General features: G+C 45.5%; 1 protein-coding gene across 4 annotated transcripts in view; it reads right to left on the bottom strand.

Moving 5' to 3' along the window:
• CTIF (cap binding complex dependent translation initiation factor) overlaps positions 1-25,867 on the bottom strand; it is an 856,085-nt gene extending 830,218 nt beyond the window's left edge. For 2 of the 4 annotated variants that reach the window (XM_086960366.1, XM_086960367.1), the window contains exon 1: positions 25,511-25,861. The gene's annotated coding sequence lies outside the window, so the exon portion shown is untranslated. Of the gene's footprint in view, positions 1-25,510 lie in introns of all 4 variants that reach the window. The other 2 variants (XM_086960364.1, XM_086960365.1) reach the window with 2 other exon arrangements.
• Between the last annotated feature and the right edge of the window lie 454 nt (positions 25,868-26,321).

Below are 26,321 nucleotides of genomic sequence, written 5' to 3'. Positions count from 1 at the left end.
TCTGTCACACCTCTGGCCATCCCCTGGGAGCCGGATCGCACCTCTGGCCTCCCAGAGTGCTGGCTCCAAACCCTGCTGGGCGTCAGGGAATTCCCGGACGCATCCTCAAAGAGAACAAAGGGCCAACCGCCGGACCTCACCAACGACCAGCCCCCAAGGCCTAAGACCTCCGCCTGCGAGGGTCCGGACATCAAAGGGAAACTGGACTATATCAAGGCTCGCCCAAGAACTAGCGGGCATCCTGGACAAGAAAGCCCTGCTGATCTGATCGCGGCTGACCCTTGGGGAAAACTGAACATTGGAACTCTTCGAGTCCTGCTGACGCTGTCGCAGCTCTTCCTCGTACTTACGGAACCGGAACATCGGAGCCCTGCTGACCTCGTCGCGGCTCGATCTTGAACCTCAAAGATCTTCATCGAACATCCCGAACCCTGCTGACGTGGTCGTGGCTCCTCAAGAACTATCTACGGAACCGAGCCCTGCTGACTTCGTCGCGGCTCGAGGAGTATTCTGGTCTGGCTAGACCATCGACGCTACCAACACGAACTGAGCCAACCTGAAGTGAGTAGGACATCCAGTACGACTATCATCCCCCGTATCCCCCCGGCTCGAGGATTGAGAGCTGTGTGCAGGGTACGTACTGACCAAACTACTAAGACTGTCCCGCTTTCCTGTTACCCGAATCTCTGAGACTTTACGATCCCTCGATCGCCTGTAAATAAGAGTGCTAATTTCTTTTCCTGTTCATAAAGTACGTGTTACCGAAAACCTACAGTGTGGTGTCCGTTCGTAAGTGTGGTGTGATCTCAGTGTGTATGATTCATTACTCAAAGTCCTCCCGAGTGGGGACCTCTCGTCTACGCTCGGCATTATTGGCGAGAGAGGTGGGTCACGGAGCAGTCGGGTAGACATAACCTGACCTCTGGGGCCGCCCCTTCTAACACCATGCCAATGCTTGTTATGGATGGTAACTGAGCTGTTGTGTTTGGGTTGTCAGCGAACAAGTGTTTGCACATGTGTGAATGGGTGTGTGGGCGTCTATGTGTGTGCATCCTTTGTTTAGGCCTCATAATCTTTTTAGAGACCGTACCTCGGTATGCAGTTGGGTTTGCATATTGGAAGTAGCCATAGTCAGGGCCTTATACACATTTGTTGTTCATGGCAACCATGCATGGCTTTGCTATGCAGCTGTGCGAAGCGGTTCATATAAATGTGGTCGGGTATATCTGGAGTGTTTCAGCTTTTGAACCTTAGGCCACACATGTCTCTGGGCATTATCAGTTCGATTTTAAGCCACAAAGTATTTTGTTTGTACTTATTGCCCAATCTCTTTCGCATGGCGTTCTTTCATATTAAACTGTTGTTTTTTCAGGGCGCAGCTGAGTTGCTTCGCACATTTCCCTCTTACCAAGTGTGTTGGTGTTTCTGAATGGCACCATTTTATAAATACTGAAGGAAATAAGTAGAGGTCTGGTTGGGTATGTGAGTGAAAGGCCCTCGTCATGACAGGATGAAGGTATTTTGGCAGTTTTCATATAGTAGATTCTGTCAGTGGCTTTGCACGCGGATAGTTTTCTTACGCTCTCCTGGCCTCGTTACCTTTTACAAGACACCCACAGCTGAGCAGATGTGTGCACAGGTCTCCACGAGCGCATGAGGCCAGTTCAAGGATTTGCAACCCTCACACTTCTGCTTCTACATCAAAGCCTGCCTGTGATTTCCAGGCCGCGATGAGCCAGATGGTGCGGAGCCAGAAACGGTTTCACCTGCGGTGGGGGAAACTGCACGCCTATTGAACTTCATTTTACCACTGCCCAACGCACGACAGGCAATTCTTTAAAGAGCTCCACTTCTTGCGGGCGAATGAAATGTAAATACGATGATTAAAAAGTCTCCTTGTCTTACAGCAAACCTGTACAGGACAGAGTAAGACCACGTTTATTAAATAAAAAGAAAAAGAGGGCGACAACAAACACATTAAGAAACAGAGCCTCGAAACAGAAATAAATAGGACGTAAAAACGAACAAGTTTTGCTTTACTGTCAAAGGGCGGGGCTCAGAGCTGGAAACAGGGCGCCTGAGAGGGAGGGCGAGGGTAAGACAGGCAGGGGAGAGAGAGTAGAGAAATGTAATTAAGCCCGCGCTGCCACGCTAATTAGAAACAGATGGCCCCTGCGCGCCGCTGCTTGCTCCCACAAGATGGATGCCGCCACACGCCCGAGTGTTAGAAAAGTGCAGACCGATTCCAAAAGGTCATCTCCTACATCAGCGCATGCGCACTGCGCTAGGCTCGACCTAAAAAGCACTGACAAAGCCAAATCATTGGATGCCAACACCTGAGCAAACACATTTGCCAATTGCTGTTTGTATTTGAGGTTGCAAAACACTTCTTTTCTAGGTTCCCGTAGCTGGATAGTTTTATGTTTTTACTTTTTGTTTGCTGAACAACAGGCTTTAGCATTTTAAAGTGAATATGCTAAGTGCTTGTTAATAATATTTTTACATTTGGTGATTATACGATGGCATATTTAATCAAGGCCATTTCTCCAGTGTTCTCCTCTCTTAGATATTCGTTTCTAAATCATGCTTGTTGGATTTCTTTGTTTTGTTCAGAGCTATATGTGGTCACTCTTATTTTAATAGACTATGTCTCAATAAATGTTAAGCCTTTGATGTGCCATTGATTTGGCAGGAATTGGTAATGCCCAATGTTAGCTCAATGATTGTTTTGTAAATATAAATGTCTATATTATAGCTGGTCGATTTGAGACAATAGCAAACCGGACAAAGTTCATGCATTCATTCTGTCTCACTGAGCCATCTATAAGTTGGCTTTTATTCACTTCATTTCTGTCAGACGTTGGGTTATTATTTTAGAGGGGTCACCCCTACTAACTACATAAATACAATCTATTTAGAAAACCTCTTTTGAACTTTTGGTAGCTATAGAACATGCAGCAGGCAACCCCCAAAGAAATGTTCCTCAAGTTAAAATTGTATCAATTTTTAAGGCAAGTCAAAAATCTTTATTCAATCTTATTAAGTGTATCATAAAAAAGATAAGCATATAGCAGGTACACACAAAAAAACGCATAATAAAATCATATAAAAACATATTAAGATGTTTCCACCTGAGGGGCCCTCCTCAAGGCTTTTTGTCTCAAAATTTACGTCCGCTACATTACCAACGGGGGGTGGGGATGAGGGAAATGTGTGGACTCTGCATAGTATGAAACTGGTCTCTAATTAAGTGCATATATTTTTAATCCTGACCGCACATGCCCTACTGTATTCATCTTGTCATTTTTGGCTTCAGACGCTCAATAAAAAGAATTTTGACAAAAAAGCATTTTACGGGCACACAAAAGCCATCCGCAATGTAACACATTTAAAATGCTTCATCTTGGAAGAATCATTAGTGGATTGATCGATTTACAACAATATATTTGAAGGCCAGGATCGATAAGTGCAGTTGTGCTCGATAGGGCCTCAATTAAAACAGCATTCTCTTCCTCTGAGCTAAAATACACTTCAATAAGCAACCAACATAATGACAAGTGCCATAATCGTCAAGTTGCTGGAGAAAGAGCAAGGCAACTTTGCCTTTAGAAAACTCGTACCTACGCCACAATGGCAAAAATAACCTGCTTGTATAAAGTAGGAAATAATTACAAAAGAAAACAAAGTGCAATAGGTTCATTGCTTGTGACATGGACAAATGCCTAAATACGCAGAAGAATATTGCCCTTGTTGAAAACATGGCAACCAGCTAATCAAACCAACTCTAAATCAGGTCAGTAGTGTACGCCAATGCACATTTATCACAAAGTAAATAGGGAGCAACCACATGTGACATCTGGATTATGCAATAATCCCTCAACTGGTTTCACAACCTCCATAGCCTCCCTAGAAGCCTCCCTAGAAGCCTGCCTATGCTTAATGAAATTATCCTGTGTCCAGAGTTTATCTTTTTTGTAATAGTTTTAGGAATCTCAAACAAATTTGTGCCAACCAGAGCCGAGAAAGTGAATCTGATGTATTTTACCCAATGGGATGTCATACCACGGATACAAGAGAGTCAATCTCTTATGACAGCCAGATTGAGCTCAGCTTCCTTATTTGCCCAGACTGAGCACCAGAGGACTAAGGGGCTGCAATAAGTGTATTGAGCATACTGCATGCCTAATTCCTGGTGCAGAGAGAAATGTTTGTTTTTGATAATAAACTCAACTTTGAAGAGTAGGTTAATGCTCTTACATCATCAGTATATTTTACATTGAAAATAATTAGTAAAACCTACTTGCTTATTTCCACAGATCTTCAGAAAACGGTGGTTCCCTCTCTGGCTCCATCTAAATTGGATTACTGGAACGCCCTATTAATAGGCATCCAGAAAAGATTTCTTCTTAAATTGCAAATGCTACAGAACGCATCTGTCCAAGTTCTGTCAAGAATTTCTAACCATCAGTCTGTGTCTCAGGCCTTGATCAAACTACATTGGTTCCAGTGGCAAAGAGGATATAGTTCAATGCCCTTTTCTTGGCCTTTAAGGCCTACACAATATAGGCCTGGCCAGCTTTCAGGATAGATTTACCGGTTATGTTCCACCTGGAAGCCTCTGATCCTTGGAAACTAAGTTTTAAGTATTACCAAGGTTCAAACGAGCATCTTTGGGTGGTAGAAGCTTTCTGTTTAGGACAGCAAAGCTATGGAACTCTCTTCCTATTGCCCTAAAGAATTGTTCAGTTCTCCTATATTTCAGGAAATTCCTAAAGATTTGGCTTTTTCATCAGTGAGCAGATCCTGCGGATGGTTCAATAACGTCCCAAGATGGCCGCCGGGTGGGAGCTCCTGATCAGAGCTCCGAGTGCGAGGGGTTCCAATTCTGGATTTAATCCCCATTAGCACCCGCATCTTCGAGGATTCAACTACGAGTAACTGGAACAAGTAACTGGATGCAAAAGCTATTTTAATCACCGCACGAGCTGCCTTGTGATCGGCTGCTGAGCGGACGGCTGCTGCTCTGGCGCTGGACGTTGGAGGTGCTGGAGCTGGTCTCTGGAGGTGCTGGAGTTTGAGATCGCCCTAAGGTCGAGGGAAGGCGCCCGTCCAGCACCGGACCACTGAGGAGCTGCGCACCGCTGGACATCGTAGGAGCTGCCTACGTCAGGGATCACTTGGATCCGCGAGCCCTGTGCTGCCTGCGGGAGGGCGCCGGGCTGCGGGGGTCTGCCTGCTACCACCGGAGCGGCTTCACAGGATCCACGGCGGCATCGGGGGCTGAGAGCCCAGAGGGCGCCTGGCTGCGGGGGTCTGCCTGCTACCACCGGAGCAGCTTCACATGATCCACGGCGGCATCGGGGGCTGAGAGAGCCCCCCCCCCCCCAACAGCGGAGATCAGAGGAGCAGAGCCGCCGGACCCGCAGCGGGGAGTCACGGCGTCATCGGAGGGCCGAGAGAGGCTGAGTGCTGGGGGCGATCTGAGGAATGGCGCCGCCGACCCAGGAGCTAGCGGAGAGGAGCCCTGAGGCAGGCGGGATCAGTGGGGAAGGAGGTCGGCGGGAGCCTGCCCTTGCCACGCCGGGAGCTGAAGGTGACGCCGCTCGGGGGGGGGGGGGGGATGCCTGGGTGAGCTCTGGGGCAGACGGAGATGCACAGGGGATCTGCAGGATGGGGGAGACAGTCATCGGGTGGGGAGTGCTGATGCTCTGACCATACACATACAAGAACATTGTCCAGCAACCTATAGATGCACACGGCAGCTGTGTACACTGGCCTGACCTACATTGAATAACCTCGCTATCAACATCGGCGCACTTGATGAACAGAGCTCACAAGGAAGGTATTTATTTACCCCACTTGCCTGTACACATACTTGAAAAACCTCCTTTGTTCAAAATGGCCGGGGTCATAAAACTGTAGTAATAAATCCCCTCCTTTACCTCTGGTGCTCACGAGGCTCCTCAACCTAACTCCCCCACACAAGTCCTCCATTACAGAGATAAGACTCCCTCCCAGCAAGCCAGGAACTGGGCCGGCTCAAATAGAAACTGAAACTGTACTTCCCTGTTCTCAAACCACCACAACAGACAGAGGACTACCGTCTCCATCTTCCCTATTGGTCGGCCCTTTTAGACTGATTTCTCCCTCTCTTTGGCGGCCATCATGGACTAGTCATTCCCACTATCTGGTCATTCCCTAAGACCTGGCCTTTCTAGACAGCGCACTTTACATAGCTCTGTTTTCAAACCGTCGTGTGATTACATGCCTACCTATTTTTGCAATACTATGCCTCTACCTGTATTCTGCACATTTTTACTTACATTTACTTTGTGTATTTAAACACTCGTGTGATTAAGTGTTTGCCGTTATTGCAGTATTATACCTCCTACCTATTTTGTACCTTTTTTTTGTAACCTGCACACATCTCATCTCACTTTTCTTCACTGGTAATGTACCGAGCGCTACCTCAAATTTTTTACTGCCTTTATTGCAGTATTATACCTCTTTTATTGCCTTATTGCAGTATTATTCCTCTACTTGTATTTTGTACATGTTTTTGTAACTTGCACACATCTCACTTTTGTTCACTGGTAATGTACTGAGCGACACCTCAAATTTTTTTCTGGCGGATCACTAGTATCAATACTGCTTCATGCAGCTTTTTGGTGACACCGGTATTTTGTTTCAGTTTATCTTCATTACTATTTTCTTGTATTTGGGTACTGTACATCTCTGTAAGCTGCACTTATTTCACTTTTATTCTGGATATGCACCGTTTGATACCACTTATATTTTTGTATTTTTGCATATTTTGGTACATTGTGTGAGCGGTACCGTATGCTACCTCATATATCTTTGTCCATTTGTCTGCATTATGTAAGCTGCATCCATTCTCACTGTTTATTTTTGGTTTGCACAGATTGCTACCTCTATATGTTGGCTATTTTTGCTACTCACTATTGTCAAGTGTGTACCATGTAACTCACTGACTGCATTGTTCTTTGCACATGTGTATCACTATCGTCCACCCTCCCACACCCACTTTTAGCCCCACACCCACCTATACCGCCATCCCAACATGGAGCCCATCGGCAAGCACACATATAAAATCAACTACCCACCCACACTCACCAAAAAAGCCGCTAAACGCTTTAAACACAACTTCCTGAGGTCCCACCCTGAAACCCCCTTTGTTGACACCTACTTTTCACCGGTCAATGGATCCCTGAACATCGATATCATCTTCCCCACCTCTCGCAGAGCTCAATGGAGAAAAACGTTCCTCACCTTACTCACTGTCTCCACCAGCAGGAAATCCGCTCATGGCTTAACTCTCTCCATCACACCATCCCAACTCTTCCTAGGCAGAACCACCATTACGATCTACAATAACGGGATTGTCCTAATTCAATCCTCAGACAGGAACTTGGAACTACTAGACAACCTGTTCCCCACTTTCAAAGAGAACCTCTCCAACCATCGGACTTCCACTCACAGCCCCTCCAGTAACATCACCCCGGACTTCACAGCCCCCACCGACAACGATTCTAACCTAGCTCAGCACCAGAACGACATGCACATCACCACTTCCCCTACCACGCCAGTCGCTCACCCACCGGCTGCAACCACCCCACACTCCGCGATCACAGACACAATTAGCTCCCCATCTTTCACCAGCCGCCCCCACACCTCCGTCCCGGGGACCCCCACCCATAACACTCCCACTCCTCCTCTCCCCCTGATCGCACAGACCCCGCCCACAACCCCCCTAACCTAGCTCAGCGCCAGAACGACACACATAGCGACAATTCCCACACTCTGTCCCCCCCTCTCTCAGGACCCCACTCCCACACGCTAACTAACCTTGCAGACCACATCACCTCTACTATCTTAACTCCCCCTCCCCATAACAGGACCATCTCCAACCCCAGCTCCCCCCCCACTCTCAGCCCTCACTACCCTTCAGGCTCCCCCCATCACCACCATCATACACGCCACTTCCACCCCGCTCTCTCCGCCTACCACGAATTCCCTCCTCTACGCCACCAACCTCCTTCATCCACTCTCATCGCCCCCTTACCCCCCTCCTCCCTAACACCAACCCGCACGACGACATCACGGAGCCCTGCATGAACACCAACCCTCCACCCCACCCGCACGATAAGTCCCAGGCCAGCCACTCACCCATGACTTCCACCCCCAGCACTAACACTTATCCCACGCTGGACAAGATTATGGCCTCCCTCCTACAACTCAAAGAAGAAATTCACACCATCAAAGAAGACATGCACACCATAAAAGAACTACTCACCACACCCCCTAGACTCACCTCACTCACCACCCCCGCCCCTCTCAACTTGCTCTCCTCCCGTCCTGACGACGAGCCTAAGCTACGTCCCTCACACAGGACCGCGATCCATGCCCACAATCGCAACAACCGCACCTGCCGTTCTCACTGGACCACAATCCCTGCCCGCAGTCGCAACAACCGCCCGTCGCACTTGCAACCCTCTTTCGGATCTCGACACTCTCTCCCTCCTCCACTCTTACGACCCTGCACCCCTAAACCTCACAACCGCCTCGCACCTCCCCATTTCCACAATACACTCAAATCCCCATAGACCCTCCACCCTAAACAGAATATCCGTCCCGAATAACCTTAGAAAAGTCCCCCTCTCTCTAGTTCCCTCTTCCTTCCCTGACACACCCTGTCTCAAATGCACTCTCCTAAACTGTAGGTCGGCTTCTAGACACTCCTCCGCCATCGCTGATCTCATCCTATCATTGGACCTTGACCTAATCTTCCTGACTGAAACCTGGCTAACCGAATCTTCTACACCTATAATGGGCATTCTGGTTCCCCCCAACTACCACATCATTAGGCTTGACAGGTCTGGCAAGATAGGCGGCGGAATCGCATGCATATACAGAAACAGCCTTTCTGTTCTGAAAGTCCCTGCGCCTTCCCTACCCTCTCCAACTTCCTACGAATACATCTGCCTTGATATCATCAGTGATGGCAAACCGATATGCTCTCTTCATGGCATTTACCACCCACCTAGAGAACACCTTATCTTCGCCCAACAAATGATGGACTTGATTTCAACCAACGCTGGACGACAGCTCACCCAAATATACCTTGGTGACTTCAACCTCCATTGGAACGATCTCAATGATGCGGTGGTAAATAAATAGTCTCAAAAGCTTCCTCAGCGCCCTGGACCTCACACAATTATGCAACAGCCCGACCCACGAGAAAGGTTCTATCCTCGACCGTATCATCGCCAAAGAGGACGCTACTCAACTTGAGTCTATCCAACCCTGTGACTGGTCAGACCATCATGTTGTCACATTCCACATCAATGAAAAAGTCAAACTCAGCCCGGTTCAACCCTCCAGACCTAAAGTCTGGAAAAGAGACCTGAAAAAACTCAACCCAGTCTCCTTACCCCCGAACAGACGCGACATCCTACTCCCGCCCACGGGCGCTACAGATGTACAATCCCTGACTGACCACTATCTCAACGCCATGACCTCAATAATTAATGAGGCTGCTCCTATGCAGCTAAAAAGAGTCTCCGCTAAAATCTCCAATCCATGGTACGACGGGAGTCTCAATGAAGATAGACGAGCCATGCGAATGGCAGAGCGCACCTGGAGGGCAGCTCCCTCTGCACTGTACCTGAAAACCCTGAAGAAAAAGAGAAACGCCTACTTCAGGAAAATAAAGCGCTCAAAAGCCACACCACACTCAACTGCATAACACCCACCGGACCTAAAAACAATGCTACATGGTCAACCTTTGAAACCTACTCCGAAGTAGAAATAGGCAAACTGCTCAGCACCCTGAAACCTTCCAATCACCTCACGGATCCTCTCCCTGCTAACGCTGTCAAAGATTTCACCCCACTACTCCTTCCACTCTGGACTAAGATTATCAACAGCTCGCTCCAAGAAGGAACCATCCCTGACTCCCTTAAAGTTGGACAAGTCACACCTCTGCTAAAGAAACCTACTGCCGACCCATCCGACCTAAACAACTACCGTCCCATTACCAATATTCCCTCTCTCGCCAAATTATTGGAAAAATGCGTTCAACTACAACTGACTAAACACATTGATCTGTTTGATCTCCTCAACCCTCATCAATTAGGCTTCCGAGCAGGTCAACGCACCGAAACTGCTATGACTCACATAATTGACAACGCCCTTCAAATCCTAGATCAAGGGGATACCTGCCTCCTCATCCTTCTTGATCTCTCTTCAGCATTCGACACTGTTAAACATGAGAAATTACTCGATCTGTTAAACACAAGAATGGGTCTTTCCGGGACTGTCCTCAAGTGGTTCACCTCCTTTTTACACAACAGGTCACAGAAATTCAAGAGTAACAACCTGATGTCCTCTCCAATACCTGTTTCGTTAGGTGTCCCCCAAGGATCCTCCCTTTCACCAACTTTGTTCAACTTGGTTATGGAACCTCTCACCACCTTGCTTCAAGCATCCAATGTACTTTTTCACATGTACGCAGATGACACTCAACTATATCTCAAATTACAATCCCCCAATGACATCTTACTCCTGAACTCAACGATCAGAAGCACCCAATCCTGGCTTTCTGATAATCATCTCAAACTCAATGCTCTGAAAGCAGAATTCCTGCTGATCTCACCTCCAGCGAAGATCTCCACCACTCAAACCTGGCTTAAACAGCTAACTGCACTCAATCTCCAACCGACCATAGTGGATTCAGCGAAATCCCTAGGCATAACTCTCGACTCCAATCTCAACATGCAGCATCATATCAGCAAAGCTACTAAGGGAGCGAACTTCCAAATCAATACCCTAAGGAAACTTAAACCCTTCCTACCAGCCAAAGACTTCCAAACTGCAGTACAAGCACTAGTCATCCAGCGAATTGAATACGGCAGCACCGCCCTCTGCGGTCTCCCGTTAACCACTACTGCACCCCTAAGAGCCTCTCTAAACGCTGCAGCGAGACTCATCACTGGATCAAAAAAGCACTCGCATATCTCCCCTGACCTGAAATCACTAGACTGGCTGCCTTTTGAAGCCAGAATACATCTGAAAATCGCCTGCATGACACACAAGGCTCTACACCTGAGCTCTCCCGGATACCTCACTCAGAAGCTGTCAATCTCTAGCGGCTCTAGAAACACCAGAGGCACACACAATCTTCTGCTAAAACCTCGAAGATTCCGGAAGGAAAAAACTTATAAACGCTCTTTCTCAGGAATGGCACCCAGGATCTGGAACTCACTCCCTCCTGAAACTAGGCTCATCTCCTCCATTACACTTTAAGAAAGAAGTGAAAGCTATTTTTATGGCCAAATACACTTGACCTATTAGCATGGATCTAGAAAGACTCTACACCGATCTGTATTATTATGTTCGAACTCTATGACTATGTATTTCACCTGTATTATTGACGCTACGGACTATCTATGCACACATTTAACTGTAATATTTATATTATTGATTTGTTGTACTAATTTGCTCCCTCACGTACCTACCCTTCCCACTTATTATGTTTAAATTCACTCTCTTGTTGGTATTCCCGGCTTTGTAAAGCGCTCTGATATCTGCAAAGATCTTGTTCGCGCTATATAAAACTTTCAAAATAAAATAAACATTTGCGGTAGTGCCAAGACACTCTTGGTCATTCAAGCGCTATATAAAATTAAAGTCAAATCAAATGTGGTGTTGAGGGGGAAACCCCCAACAGAGGACAGCAGAATTTAGTCTCCTCCACGTGGATCACTTCAACATTTCTAAAGCCCAAACTCCCTATACCATAGGTTACAATTGGCAGTCATTTTTAAGTCAGGAAGACAAGACAATACAATACAATACATTTCCTACCTTGGAAAAGGGAGAAAAAAAAAAAAAAAAAAAGACACCAAAAGGATTACATTTATTTGGGGGGGGGGGGATTTGGACATGAATTTTAACGTCTTAAGTCCAAAAGCACATAGAAAAAGTAAAGCATCAATGAAAAATTATAGTTTTCTGTGACCAGGGTATAGGTGTGATTTTAGGCTGCTAGTGATGGAGCGTAAATCGAAAATACCAAGCGGGTCCCCCTTGGTTTTCAACTTGTGACTTAGTTACTTTTTGGGTTCTCCAAATTCTTCAGCAAGGCAAGTCTGAGGATGTAGCTGGGCGGTTCTCCAAGAAGCCGGATATCTTTACAGTGAGGTCCTACTGCATCCCCTTTCAGCGTGTCAGAAAGGTCTGAGCTAGATGAACCCAGATCTCTTCTCCACCTAGGGTGTGACCTGCCTGGGGAATCTCATCATCACATACCGGTCCTTCATGGGTGGAAAGAAAACACTAAGTTCCACTTTTCTACAAATGCTGAGAAAGTTCATTCTGCTCACTCCTGCATCCTTACGGTCTTCAGGATGGCTTCCAGGTACCAGGCCACTCACCAGCCAGGTCTATTGTGGAGTACAGTCCTCAGTGGTCAGCTGGGATTGTGAGAGTCTGGGGTACCTCTGCTTTTTGCGTTTCTGGAGGAGGCAAACAGGCGGCCAACCACATGGCCACTAGAGAGCAGTATCAGTCCCTCAGTTCTATAAGCCCTTGGGTTCTTTTTTCCAGTAGTGTTTTCTTTATTGAGATATTGTTTTCCTACCTCCAGAAGTATTTTGAGGGTGTGGTGGTTAGGTGCCAGTCTTATCCTAATCACCAGTTAGTGACTGAAGAATGCTCGACCACCAACTATATGTTTCCTCAATAATAGCCTACCCCCTTTTACACCATTTTTTTCTGCTGTACTGCCCCAAAAAACAAACAAAAAAAAAACCAGAGAAATCCTAAGTCCTAGATGGTTATCCACTTCTACGGTCTGGACATGAGCTGTTCTTTCTCTAGCTAGTCCCCTACTGAAATGAGTAACACTCTGTCAGTTTCTTTCCTGCTGGAGTTGGAGCCAGAAAGTCTAGGATGGCACTCTGAATGACTGGGAAAGATCCTGCCAAACCCATGTGGTATTACCAAGTCTAAGGAAGACGTGTGAATGCTGTTCTGCTAACTGTTCCTGTGCTCCTCCCAGATAGAGAATCCCTGTTGAGTGGTCAATTGTGAAACACTATACTGCTGTCCCGGGCCCTTAGACTAACCAACTGCACTTGGAGAAGTGTTATTAATTCTCAGACAGGACTGTGTATTGCGCCTCCAGAGTGGTGCCGAGTGACAAACTAGTTTTTAACCACTTGTGCTTTTTAAATGTTATTTTTCGACTGGAGTTGTCAAAACTCTACTTTCACTCATTACTTAGATGTTTTGTACTAAGAGGAAACTAACTTTCAAACAGTGCCCTAGAATTTTACAAGCAAAGATATATTATGAGGAATTTATTTACAACTAGACAGGTTTATGGAAAATCTACTTAAGCAGTGAAAACAGATCTGGGCTATTTGTTTGCTGGGAGGGCAGGGCAAGAACCAGTATGGAGCATGGTGCTTCTTTGCATATTAAGCACAAAGCCCAGGTCAGCTTGTAATATATACAGACTTCCCTATAGAGCAAAAACACTTTTCCCTGCCAGGTGTTGCTGTATTGCTTTTAAACTGCCGCCATGTCAGAGCACAATGGAGTTCCTTGTGGGCATTTTTTTGTCATATATGAAGGTGATGTAAATTCACTACAAACCACGTATGAACTTTAAACGTCAATGCCACTAGTGAATTTTCTGAATCTACCATGGCCTTACAGGAAAGTTAAATAAGACAACTGGGAAAAGCCAATTTTAACAGTCCTATTTTACAGGCAGGCAGAGCACATACTCTGTGGCATTGAACATTACTGTCGCATTGCATAAAGTTCTAGTACCAGTAAATATAGGGCCCAGAAAAAAAGGTGGAAAAAGATTTGAATTGACCATGCAGAAAGGGCAGACATCCTACAATTTCAATCCATATTTATTTTTAAATTGGAATATTGAATGTGGTATCATTAGACGCAAGATCTGGCACATTCACGGTGAAAGCGTTATACAAGTTCCAAGCATATCCTTCCCCCTTTTCTTGCTTACAAATGAATCTGAAGTGTGTTGGAAAATGAAAATGTGTACTGTAGGACATGCAATTTTGCCTGTGTGAGAATCTCAGAGAAGCTACACGGTTTAAATATGTAAGTGCAAATCAATGTCCAACATAAGAGCTTTGGTCACAGGGGTAGGCCCTACTGAATTCTAAAAATTCATCAACTCTTCGGGCATGCTTTCTAACTGAACTCCTTGCAGTCACAGTAATGAATACAAGTTCTACCTTTCAGGCTGGACTCACCTTCCCTTGTCTCATCAACAAATAGTAGATTGTCTACACTCTAAAGTAATCATAAGTTAACACAGTAGTGCCTTATAAATTTCCTAAATAAAGGAAGATAACAATTATTTTGTTTCAGTTTGTTTTCTTATACACCTACAAGAACTAAAACGCCATGGTTGCCCGGACAATGAAGGTTTGGAAATGTGTTATAACTGGACATGGGGCTATGAATGCTGTAGCTGAAGCAAATACCTTAGAAACGGCATCAACTCACTACTTCTAAAAGGTTTAATGATAAACTCATTATAAACATAGAAGTTTTACAATCTTGTGGGCTACTGTCGGAGAGTAAAGCCGCTTGAAACTGAGGAGTCAAGACAGAAAGAGCCAGCAGCTGTGTTACTACAGCCCAAGGCTACAAAGAACGGATTACTGCGTGCTGTCTGGTTACCCAAAAAGAGAATTCGCAGCAGATCAAAGTTTTATCCATATACTGATATGTAAACATCTTTTGCAAAAACAGATAGTCCAATATATACACTACTATGTCTACCTTACATAAACATCCAAGTAGGTTGACTGGGAACTAAATTTGCAACCCTGAACTTATCCAATATATGCAAGGACTGCAGCTAGAGTGGTAAATTATCTCAGCCCTAAAATATGTGGGAAGTGAGTTTGCTTGAAATTAGGAGCTAGATACAGGGCAAAATATTTGTTGGGAAATATTTATGTAAGGTCGTATTCTTATCAGTGTATATTTTGGTGTCTTTGTTTTTTGCAAAAGATGATTTTGCAATCTGTTTTCACATAGTGCATTTGACCCTTCAAAAACAGGAACGGCTGATGCAGGTAAGAGCGATGGGGCAGTATGGGGGTGAGGAGGAGGGGGATTCAACAGACGCCGCCGAGGGAAAATTGAATAAATAATTACTTTTTCTTCGTCATCTGTCAATTCCCCCCATCACCAGGCCACTCGGCCCTTACCTGCACGGGCCACTCTGTTCAAAATACTCCTTTCCAGGCAGGGGCTGGTCTACAGAGTCTCAACTCATAGTAAGACTGTCATTCTAACACAGGAGAGCCAAATTTACCTGAAGATCAAACACAGTGAAAGTTACTCACAGGCCAGACGTGCGGAGGGGACCTCTGTGCGGATCGGTCATTCGTCCTATGGGGTTGCTTGTTATCACCATTAACTATGCAGACTAATATGAGGAGATTTCCAATCCACCTACTTCTGCCATTCTGGATGTTAAATCCCAAATGGTTTTTGGCATACTGCCCAGATCCAGGACCCTACCCTGCTGTAAAGTAAACAAACTATTGGATCAGTCTGTGGGCATATGTCAATTACAGTGCTTCCACTGCACCTATCTGATGGTTCCTAATTTTGTATCTCTTTACAGATAGGCATTTTTGTTCTGTGGCAAAGCTTTTCAATTCTATGTATAGTTAATAAACATTTGCAGTCTCTCGATACTTGCACTCCACTTTCTGAGATGGAGGCTGAAGCTCACTCCCTTCACAGGCCCTAACTATGCACAGAGGCCATCTTGTATGACGCAAGGCTAGCAGGGTTCTTGTTCTCTGGGTGTTCCTGAGCGCCATCTTGTTTAGGTTATAATAGCATTTTTTTGAACGTGCGATAACCACAGTTTACCTACTGTGTTGTTTCCATTGGGAGAAAAATGCAGCAATATCTAAGAATAGTCAGAGAAGGTACTGCAGTGGGGACATCTTGGCTAAAAACACTAGTCTGAGATACGTGCAAAGAGATGTCGAATGTTACAAAACACCGGGACTGCCCTGTGTCACCGACCCCACAGAGATGTTTACAAAGTGATGTGTGTGGAGACAGTGTGATATTTAATCAGCACTTCAAAGAAGGAGCTTGTAAACAGTTACTGTGTGTCCAGGCTGTGTCACGATGTTGCAACTTTTACCACAGCCACAATGACGGTCAGCAGCAAAAGCGGCAATTTTGTATATACATATTACATAAAAACTCTGACATGAAACCAATCACAAAAAACGGTTGAAAAATGTGAAGCAAGAACAGATGGACGGTACAAGTTTACATGGATAATCGTAGTGTTCACAAACAAAAGACAGTGCAGCAGCGAGGGTGGCACGTGAGTTGGCCTTTGTCAGTTGTGAAGTTTGCGAAGTACAGCATCCAGAAAGATCTACATCTTGTCTTTACATCAGTTTGCGTGCTTTATAGGAAGTTTAAATGTGAAAGGCAGAAATGCACTGGCTGTAAGTCTATGCTCATCCACTTAATAGATGTACAAATATGTCCTTTGCTATTAATCTCGCTTGGACATGGATACAGAAACCCACTGCGCCCTTCTACTCTGGTATGGTGACCAGGCAGTTTGCAGATCATATGTTCGCTAAGGGCCGTCCACTGCACGGACCCCCGCACCGCAGTTTTTTTCGTAACTTTTATTCTGCTGATTTAGAATCAATTTTTATGTTAAAATTCGCAGATTATGCAGCACATTGTGGATTAAGCGGCAAAATTAATGATTAGGAGGTAAACGCTGCAGCAGCTAAACCACATTATTCCATTGGCCATGGATACAGTTCTTGGATAGTAGACTGTCACAGGCAGGGGTGTGGGGCGGAGAAATTGGGGGGGGGGGGGGGGGGGGGAAATCTCTGACATAGAACGTCTGTGTCCTCAGCAACCCTTCCTGCAATACAAAAGGTGCTGGATGGGTGGCGTGGGGTTCACTGCAAGTAAAGAAATTCCCCCCCCCCCCCAAGTTTACCTATTAAACAAAAATAGGGGGGGAAAGGATCCCTCACTCCTTTGGACACCTAGGTCACTGCACCTACTGCATTCATGATACCTACTACGCTCTTGATCAGGGGTGAGCCTCCTCTGCCCCACTTCCCTCCCTCCTCCCGCCCCAATTCCTTCCCTGATTGGAAGTCTCCGCCTCACATCAAGGTGCTGTGGGTCGCCGGGAACATTAAGTGAGCTATTGCCCAGAGTCACATGGTGCTGGGCTGATCTGCTGCCGGCGCTCGAACCGTGAGCCCCCGGGGTTCCGGAGTCAGCAGCCCTGGCTGCTGCGCCACACCTCTTCCCTCTTCATCTTTTGTGAATTAAAGACAGTTATAGGAAACCCAAGACTATTCCTACACCTTGTCCCCAAGGTTGTTTCAGCAGAAGTCTGGTGCTCACATCCTTGGATTACAGCCAATTATTCATCTGATTTATACCAGGAAGAACCAGCCTTCAGAAGCAGAGTCATGTTCCATGGGCACTGGTTTAAGGTCAACTTCAGAGGAGAACAAAACACCTGCCGCTAAGCTACCTCCTCTGGTCTTATTCTACAGTCAATTGTAATTTGTGCACAGGCAATTCACCCAAGGCTGCAGGGCACATTAATGCTACTTTCCTGGAAAGAGACTGCTTAGCACTGAAGCATATTCTTGCTGTTTGTCCCACACACAACTGACACTGAAAACGTGTCAGGCCACAAAGAGTCCTCTTATTCACGACGAGATCATTGGAAGGATGAAAGAATGGGCGAATTTAGAGCCCTTTTAATACAACATAAATTGGAACTTCAAAATCCAGTAACTCCTACCTAGTCTTTCATTCATGTGAAGTTGTTGCAGTGAGCTCAAGCAAGCAGAATGAAGAACTACAACAAAAATATGCATCAAGAATAATTCCTTAGCCGCTAAGATCATACAGCGTGTTTTTCACAAAAGGTTATTTTGGCGAACATCAAGTTGGTGAATCAGAAATGACAAAAAGTAACTGAGAAAACCAAAATTAAATTAGAAAAATGCCCGAAACTATGACGGATTGGGGAATGGTATCCCAGGGAGGGTGATAAAACAGAAATTGACAAAAAGTTTACATAGTTGCTGAACAAAAATGTAAAGTGAAATTGTGTGAAATTAACAAAAACGCCGGAAAGTGAATACAAAGTGTAGTAAACAAAGAAGAAAGAGCTGAAAAGGTAAAGAATGATGGTGAAGAAGTGTTATAGGAGGAGTGAGGGTACAAGCAAAGAAAACAATGTCCTTCCAGAAAATGATTTACAAAACAGGTGAGAGCTAAGAACCAAAGTAGCAAGGTGTATAAAGGGTCTTGAAGAAAAAGGGAGGGCGTTGCAGAATCCCAATGCCATAATAAATAAAGAGGGTACAGAAGGACAACAAATAGGATGGAAAGCGGAAGAGCAGTGACATAAGTGAGGGAAGAAACTCAGAGGAGGCCCAGAACTGGGAGGATAGAATTTTGTAAAGATTCAATCAATCAGGGGTTTGTAGAGCGCACTACTCACCCGTGAGGGCCTCAAGGCGCTGGTGGGGGGGGGGGGGGGGGGGCGAAGAGCCAGGTCTTGAGGTTAACAAATGGAAGGGTTTTGGAGGTTGGAAGAAACATTTTTGGCAAGAATTGGACTAGTATCAGTGTGCCTCTTGGTAAATGACATTTGGATACACAAAAATTACTGTAGATGGCATTAACCAGCTTCAAATAGTCAACCTCCACAATGTCATATTTTGAAAATTTTGTTAAATTAGGTTAGTCAAGAAGATTTCATTAGGACCGCTTTCTTCAGGTTTGTTTCACATAAAACTGATAAGACAGCAGAGTTGTGTTGGCACCTGGCTGCTGAGCTGAAAGCTAGTGGTGCAAATCTTTGCAGGGCTGACCTTGCATTTCCTCATTTTAAAGTGAATACATTGACTCTTCTTGGGTAAGTGATCTCATATAAAATAAGAGTTATATTAAGTTGTAGGTAGGCTTTATATAAAAATTGTCATAACTAGACATTATTAATTTTGGACGAATATGTATAGATAAATAGGGTAACTTATGCACATTGATACCTAGCCATGACTGATGCTTGGCAGACAGTACTACAATAATAGCAGTATTCTAGATAGAAGGCTGCCGATAGGGGCAACAACTTCTGGTCATATGTAAATAGCATTCAATTCAACCGTATTCATCAATTATCTTTTGCTGTGCTTGCATTCATTAGCTCATGAAAACCACAGCTACTGGCTTTGCCAATGTTTGTTTGTTTTAAAAAGTTCGATATCCAATGAGTGGAGTGCTTGTACCGCTAGACATAAATTGCTACCCGCTTGCTGGTAGTAGGATAAAACAAATGCACTACATGTACAATTTAAACTGCACACCAGAAATGGAACAGAATACAATCCCAGTCGACTGGTTTATTCTTTAGTCGTGGTCAACTAACTGCTAAGTGAGTACACACGATTCGAAGGATTCTGAGGCCTGGTCTATTGTGATAAGGGACTGCCAAGCACATGCTGAAAATAGCAATAGTGTCAAACGTAGGTAAAGGAGGGCTGGAACTATGCCAGATGTTGGCAATAAGCACTGGCTATGCAAATGACTTTTACATGTATGGCATGTACATTTATGCTACACGAATATTAACTGTGAATACTTGTATTAGCTACTACAGAATCCACATGGAGATGACTGCAATAGTCAGCATGATGTACCCATCTATACAAAACAGACCCAATGTGAAGCTTACATTATTAATGAGCCTTGGAGATTTTTCATTCACAGTGCCATAGGGGGAAACGTGTTGGGCTACATTTCTAGAATCATATTGTGTGAAAACATGTATGAGGAGTTAGTAATCCTGCTATAATACAAAAATAAGAAGTATACACCTCGTACTGCTTGCCACAGTGAGCAGCCAGAGATTTTTGGATCCTTAAAACTTTGGTGTAGCTTGCCACCTATAACCATTTTACATGTTGCTAGGAGCAGGGTATTAAGGCCAATTTCAGTGGTAACAAATTACAGGCATCACCATATTTATTACTATACATCGAAATATGCATGTTTCCAGAAAGTCTTTAATATGACGATTTTTTTACTCCTGAATAAAAAAAAAAACATTCTGAGAATCATATTTTGTTAAAGGAATACAATCTTCAAAATGGTGCACGTGCCCTGCCATCTCCTGTTGCACGTTACTACAATATTTCATTTGAAGGGGAGTATCCACTCCCATCACAACTCGCTTCCAGACCGGTTTTTTTTTCATGAATAATAGTCCGAAATTTACAAAACTACTTTTAAATATTTCGTGATGTTCTGAAATATACAAATGTGACGCAGGGAGCTACACAGAGTATTGTATGCCACCTGACTCTTCTCCCCAATGCCTGGGTTCCAGAACCGAAGAGTTTGGTGTAGAAGGACCAGATTTTAAAGGATAAGCAAAGACTGCGGACCAGGTCCCTTTAATCTTTATAGTCACTGTGTGTCAAGTTAGTTTAAGTGGATCTCCTGGACATACAGTGCGGATCCTGTCGAACCATAAAAACTACCTGACGTTTGAGACACCTGCTGTAGCAGATACGAGTTAATACGTGGGACTTCTAGGAAAGATAAGAGACTGTCAGCCACAGATTAGAATCAACTCCAAGTTCTAACACTGTCAAATTAAAATGGAATAATAATAACACCTGCCTAGGTATTAATCGGCCGATGTCATTTTTGTGTTTTTCACACTGCCCTGATTTTTCAATCAACAGCCGAAGCATGCTGGGGCATGTAGTTTCACGATTGTAGTTTCCATATTTGCCTTGTGGACTGGAAAAACCTAGGGCTGGCTGAAAGTCACATGTGAAGTGTTGTTCCCAGTGCCGTATTTCATGTAAAGAAGGAGCTGCAGAAACAAATATAAATCTACTTTGTATGCACTTGGGAACTCTGAAGTGGTATAGACATAAAGGATGTGATTATTCCATCTCAGTAGTATTCCCTTGTCTGCACCGTGTGCCAGAAACTGCACCTGTTTCTACGAGGACACGTGGCGTTTAACTGCACCAGCTGTGCCAACTTGCACTTCCAAAACAATAAAGCACTCGTGTGTTGCATTGACTCACAAGGCGCTGCGACATGGGCTTGGCGCGTCTCATCTCCACTGGCACCGGCTGTGGATTGGTGCGCCCGGCGCCGAACCACGCAACTTTCCCACGGCCCCTAGCTCGGCCTGCTCCTGCGCAGGATGCACGTGGTGTCCACCCGCTCTCAGCATCATGGGCGGCTCTGACGTGGCAGGGACCGAGGGGCAATACCTCCTCCGTCGCGTCAGAAAAAGCGTCCAGCTTTAGATTCCACACATACCAAAGGCAAGTGAAGCCTCCACCTCACACACGCTGTGATGAAAGTGTGCCATGGGGAGGGGAGAGTGTCAGTGAGACACCACGCCCATGCTTCCAGACGTGAACCTGTTATTCCTGAGCAATGCAGGGTGGAGCCCGCGCGCTCACCGCTTTCCCAACTGTGCCAGTTGGAACTACCTGTTTTTCCACCAAAATGCAACAACACCTCCTTCGTTTTTGGAACATGGTTTCATGTTTTAACTTATTGTTGCTTTTATTAAAGTGGCATGCCCCAATGCATGCTACTTAGGGAATACAAAGATTCCGTAGCATTTCTCCCCAATTCTCTGTGGCTGGCATTCACACGTGTAACACGTTCTGCTGTATTAACAGACATGCATGTATATGTGTCAAATGTCATACTGCTAAATTCCACCGCTACAGCTGTGCCTGTCCTTTAAGCTCCACGCATTGATTCTGGTACAGTAGCATTCCCCATTATTGCTTCGACATATTTTTTATGTATCGCTTCATACTAGAGATGCGCGAGCCAACAAAAATAAACAGAGAGCGAGCCAAGGGTCTGGCTTAGGTCTAAGAGCCCGTGAACCAGCGAGCAATGAAAACGTTTGCCATGTGAATCTTGCAACAAAAATCAACTACAATTATCTCTTTAAAAATCCCAAAACTTTGTTTCTTTAACAAAAGCAAACAATTCAAGTTAGTGTATCAGATTGCATTACAGCATTGATCGGCTTTTATTAAAAGCAATTGATTTGATAATAGACTTATAAACATGCTTAATTAACAGGGCTTAAAGTGGGCCGGGTTCTGTCAGGACTCAGCACGGGCAATTCTAAAAAGCAGGTGCTGAGACGGGCCCCTATCGGGTTCTCCATTTTTGCCCTCACCATCAAGAGGAAAACAATCCATCTCAACTCTGCAGCAGCAGCACCACTCAACATCAAGAGAGTTCTTTCACAGTCTCCTCATTTCAGAACTGAAGCATTATCAATGTGTGGTACAACAAAGCCATAGTTGGTGCTTATTTATCTTACACAACTAACAACCATCGACAAAGCCAATAGCCGTGGCTTCTTGTAGATGTAATGTTACTCATTGTATTATATCTGGATGCAATGACAGAAACAGCAAAATACCAGTAGGGCTGCACTCTAAGCTAAGCACAGATTTTCAGTTTACCTGTTTTTCAGCCACACCCTTAATTATAGCCACGCCCATTTGAGAGACCCCTCCCCCAAGTTTTTTCATCCCACTTAAAGTCCTGAAGTTTAACCCCCTCCCTAAACAAAATGCCACCAGTGAGCCAAGAGGCAAGTCAGTTGTGGTGCACGCAATATGTGGCCTAAATTGGTGTTATACATGCAACAAAATTACAGTCTGTTAAATCAAACACATGGGGTTTTATAGAGCACATATCCTGCACTCTGCTATTGAAAATGCTCTCATATGTGATAATGAAGAAAAAGAAGGCATGGTGAAATAAAATATGCATTTGCTTAGGAACACACAATTTAGTAAAGTAGGGACGCTGGGATTGATTCCAGGTTTCATGTTGTGGAATTCAGTCGTAAGTTGGGTATCTCCTTCTCTCGACCATTTTGCATCAAAAGGTCACTGCTTTATCTTTAATTCTTGATGGGGGAGATTACACTGTGGATGCCGGGCTGACGCTATTCGATAGCACGGATCATTTGGGCTGGAGGGTCAAATACTAACTCAAGCTGGACCAGAGCCAGGTTCCTGTCTCGAGCAGTGGCGTGCCACAGGGCACAAGTTCTTACAAAAAAAGTGGGGGGGACGCTGACGTCACAACAGGAAGTGACCTCAGGAAAGGTGGCTTGCTCCATCAGACTCATTGCCTCCCCTCGCTCATCCCTTAGACGCAATTGCATCAGAGAAGCCAGCGAGTGAGCAGCATTCTGAATGTGCTCGAATCCCCCCCAGAGAGGCCAAAGAGTGAATGTGTGGCTGCATTTTCTCCAGTTATCGAGCTCCTGGTAAAATAAGTGGGGGGACACCGTCCACCCGCGTGGTACCCCGACTCGAGCCCTGGCGTGCCCACTTCTACGTCTTCGTATCCTCGACAAGGCGGAAAAACCCTTTCTGTGGACAGGCAGCACGCCACTCCAAACATTATGGACCATGAGTGAGAAGTACAAGGCCTATAGTCTCTGCCTCAGCCGGATAAACAAATCTAACTACAGGCACCACTTGATAACTGTTGGGGTTAGGAGCACTGACCTACAAATTAAAATATGTAAAGTGGTTTTGGTTAAAAAGACAAGGACTAGTTAAAGGGGTCTGCCATGTGTAACACGGGACACATTCAAAGCTAATAGTCCAGCCTTGCAACTCCTAGTAACAATGAATTAAAAAGGCACGCTAACATAACGTGTATTTGCACACGTTCACCCAGAAAGGTACCTTGGCGCTGAATAACAGATGTTTTTTTTTACCCGACTCAATGGTACTCATTTTATCCACCTCAGAAGGATGAAAGGCTGAGTGGAAACGCTGGGATTTGAACCTGTGACCATGAGGTCAACACACAGGCCCCTACAGTGGAAACATTAGTCCACTAAGTCACCAGACCCAGAACTAAAAATTTAAACGCAGGATTATACGCAAAAGCCTCTGCTCAAGACTTGGGGATTTTGATAGGAAAAAATGACAGAGCCTATCTGAACTCAACACCCCGCCTGTTATCTGCAATAAGTGGACTCCACCCAGCTGCAAAGCTTCCAGAGCTCCCAAGTTGCCCAAAGGTATGTGCAACACTAAATTAGTGCTACCTTTCGAGACAATGCATGATGCTCCGAGTACACACGTACAATGTTAAAAATCAAACAATAAGTAAAAGAATAAATCATGCTGTTAGCAAAAAAACACACACAAGCTGCTTGAAAAGTGCAACACTGGGTGGGATCTTTACACATCCCATGAGTTGCTAGCCCGCACCTTGAAGCCTAACCTCTCCAATCCCCCAAATGCCACGTGCACTGGTCCAAGTAACCCGAGTAATTGCTTAAAACCCCCAACCAGTCTTGACTTTTGTTGCCAACATCTTTGTGTGATGGCATTGTTAATCCCATGCGGAAAATGTTCTAAGTAGAACTGCAAGTCCCACAATCCAAGGTGCAGCCGGCCATGCAGTCAGGCTTGAGCAATAGCGTCACATGGCCTGGGACAACTTGGTACTATTTCACGTGACAGCGGAAACACCTGCGTGGGAAGCCTTAATTTGCCAGAAATCCTAGACAAGGATACTCATGGGCAATCAAATGGAAAACTGGAGAAACCACGCACGCACCCAAAAGAAAGCAACCCTAATCAGATCGAAGAAAAAGTAACAAGCAAATGCACAGGAGAAGCAGGATTTGTGTCGCCCTTACTATGCGCCATCAATCACAAACCACCGCCAGGCCTGACACATTTCTGGCACGAACAGTGCAGCCCAGAAAGGCCAAACCAATGCACCAGGGGCCATTATTTGAAACGGTTCTGAAACAAAGACGCATAATTTGTCTTTTTTGTAACCACATAGTCTCCTTTAACCCATAGGCAGCTGCATCAGCGTTAGTCCACTGACAACCCAAGTGGCAACTGTATTATGAATGTGCCACTTAACAGGAGAGATGCAATCAATCGAAATCTGGATGTGACAGAGACTATGCGACACAATATATAAACACCACATCTATGGTACATCTATAGCCACTGCAAATCAGGTGGAGATGGAAATAACTACCTGCTAAAAGGACACAGGATGCAGCAAAACTGCGACGAGCCTCTGGTGTTAGAACACATGTGGTTGGTTAGTTTACAGCGGGTTAACAGGGTCTGCAGTGGTCACACTGCCACGCGTAAACAGCTGTCACCTTTTGTCTGGCACAATTGCAAAAATCCAGCCCAGCTAGCACTTTCAAAACAAAAGAAAAACCACTCATTTGCTGTGGTTGACCCCCACTTCCCTCCTGGAGAAAAATACGCTGCCCTCGGCGCAGCCCTTAGCAGAAAGCAATCACCCAGACAGTAAATCCAGCATTACTCGCCTCTGATGCGGATCCAGATTAGCAGCAGTCCTCCGCCTTGCGCGTCCCCTGCGCTGGGCTGTAGTGCGAGGTACACCGCCTGCCCGGGGCTGCTGCATCCAGGTCTACAGCCACTGCTGTCCCCAGGACCAAACGAGGGAGCGGCGTGTCAGGTCCAGCCGCGCGGGGCCGGGGCTGCTGCTGCTGCACCGCCGGTGCTCCAGGGGCCCTCCACGGCTCACAGTCCTGCCTTGCCTTCCATGAGCCCCGGCGGTGTGGGCAGCGCGGCTTGGCCGGGGGCAGAGGCAGGAAAGAGCCCGGCTCACACTGACACTGGGAGGCAGAATTGCAGGAATGTGACGTCCCGGCCCCGCCCCCAGGGCAGGCGGGTGCTTGGGAAGTGGAGTTCTTTTTGCCTGACGCGGTCACCGCTGAGGGGTGCGCAATTTGTGCAGGTGGTTGCAGGTGGCTTGTTTTTCACCCCCATGCATTCAACTACAGCGGAGCTGTTCAATCTTTCAGATGCCGAGACACCGCCATGTCAACATTTTTGAGGCTGGAGGACTACCTCCTGACAAACATTTTATAACCTGGTACTCATCGACAACCATAAACGCCCTCACTTCACATAACTAATCATTTTTACGGTGGGGAAATAATATTAAACAGTTTGTTCCGAAAGTTTTTTTGTGTTTTTTTTTGTTTTTTTAGGTCTTTTACCCTTAGGAAGCTACATATAAACTAACGGGGAGCTTAGATGAAAAAGGAATGCAACACAATTGTTCATTATGGGACCTCTATTAGCTATGCACTGCAAAGGCCTGGGTGTAAG

This window comes from Lissotriton vulgaris, chromosome 3_1, assembly GCF_964263255.1.
Source record: "Lissotriton vulgaris chromosome 3_1, aLisVul1.2, whole genome shotgun sequence".
NCBI classification, from domain to species: domain Eukaryota; kingdom Metazoa; phylum Chordata; class Amphibia; order Caudata; family Salamandridae; genus Lissotriton; species Lissotriton vulgaris.
This window is presented reverse-complemented; position numbering and strand designations above follow the sequence as displayed.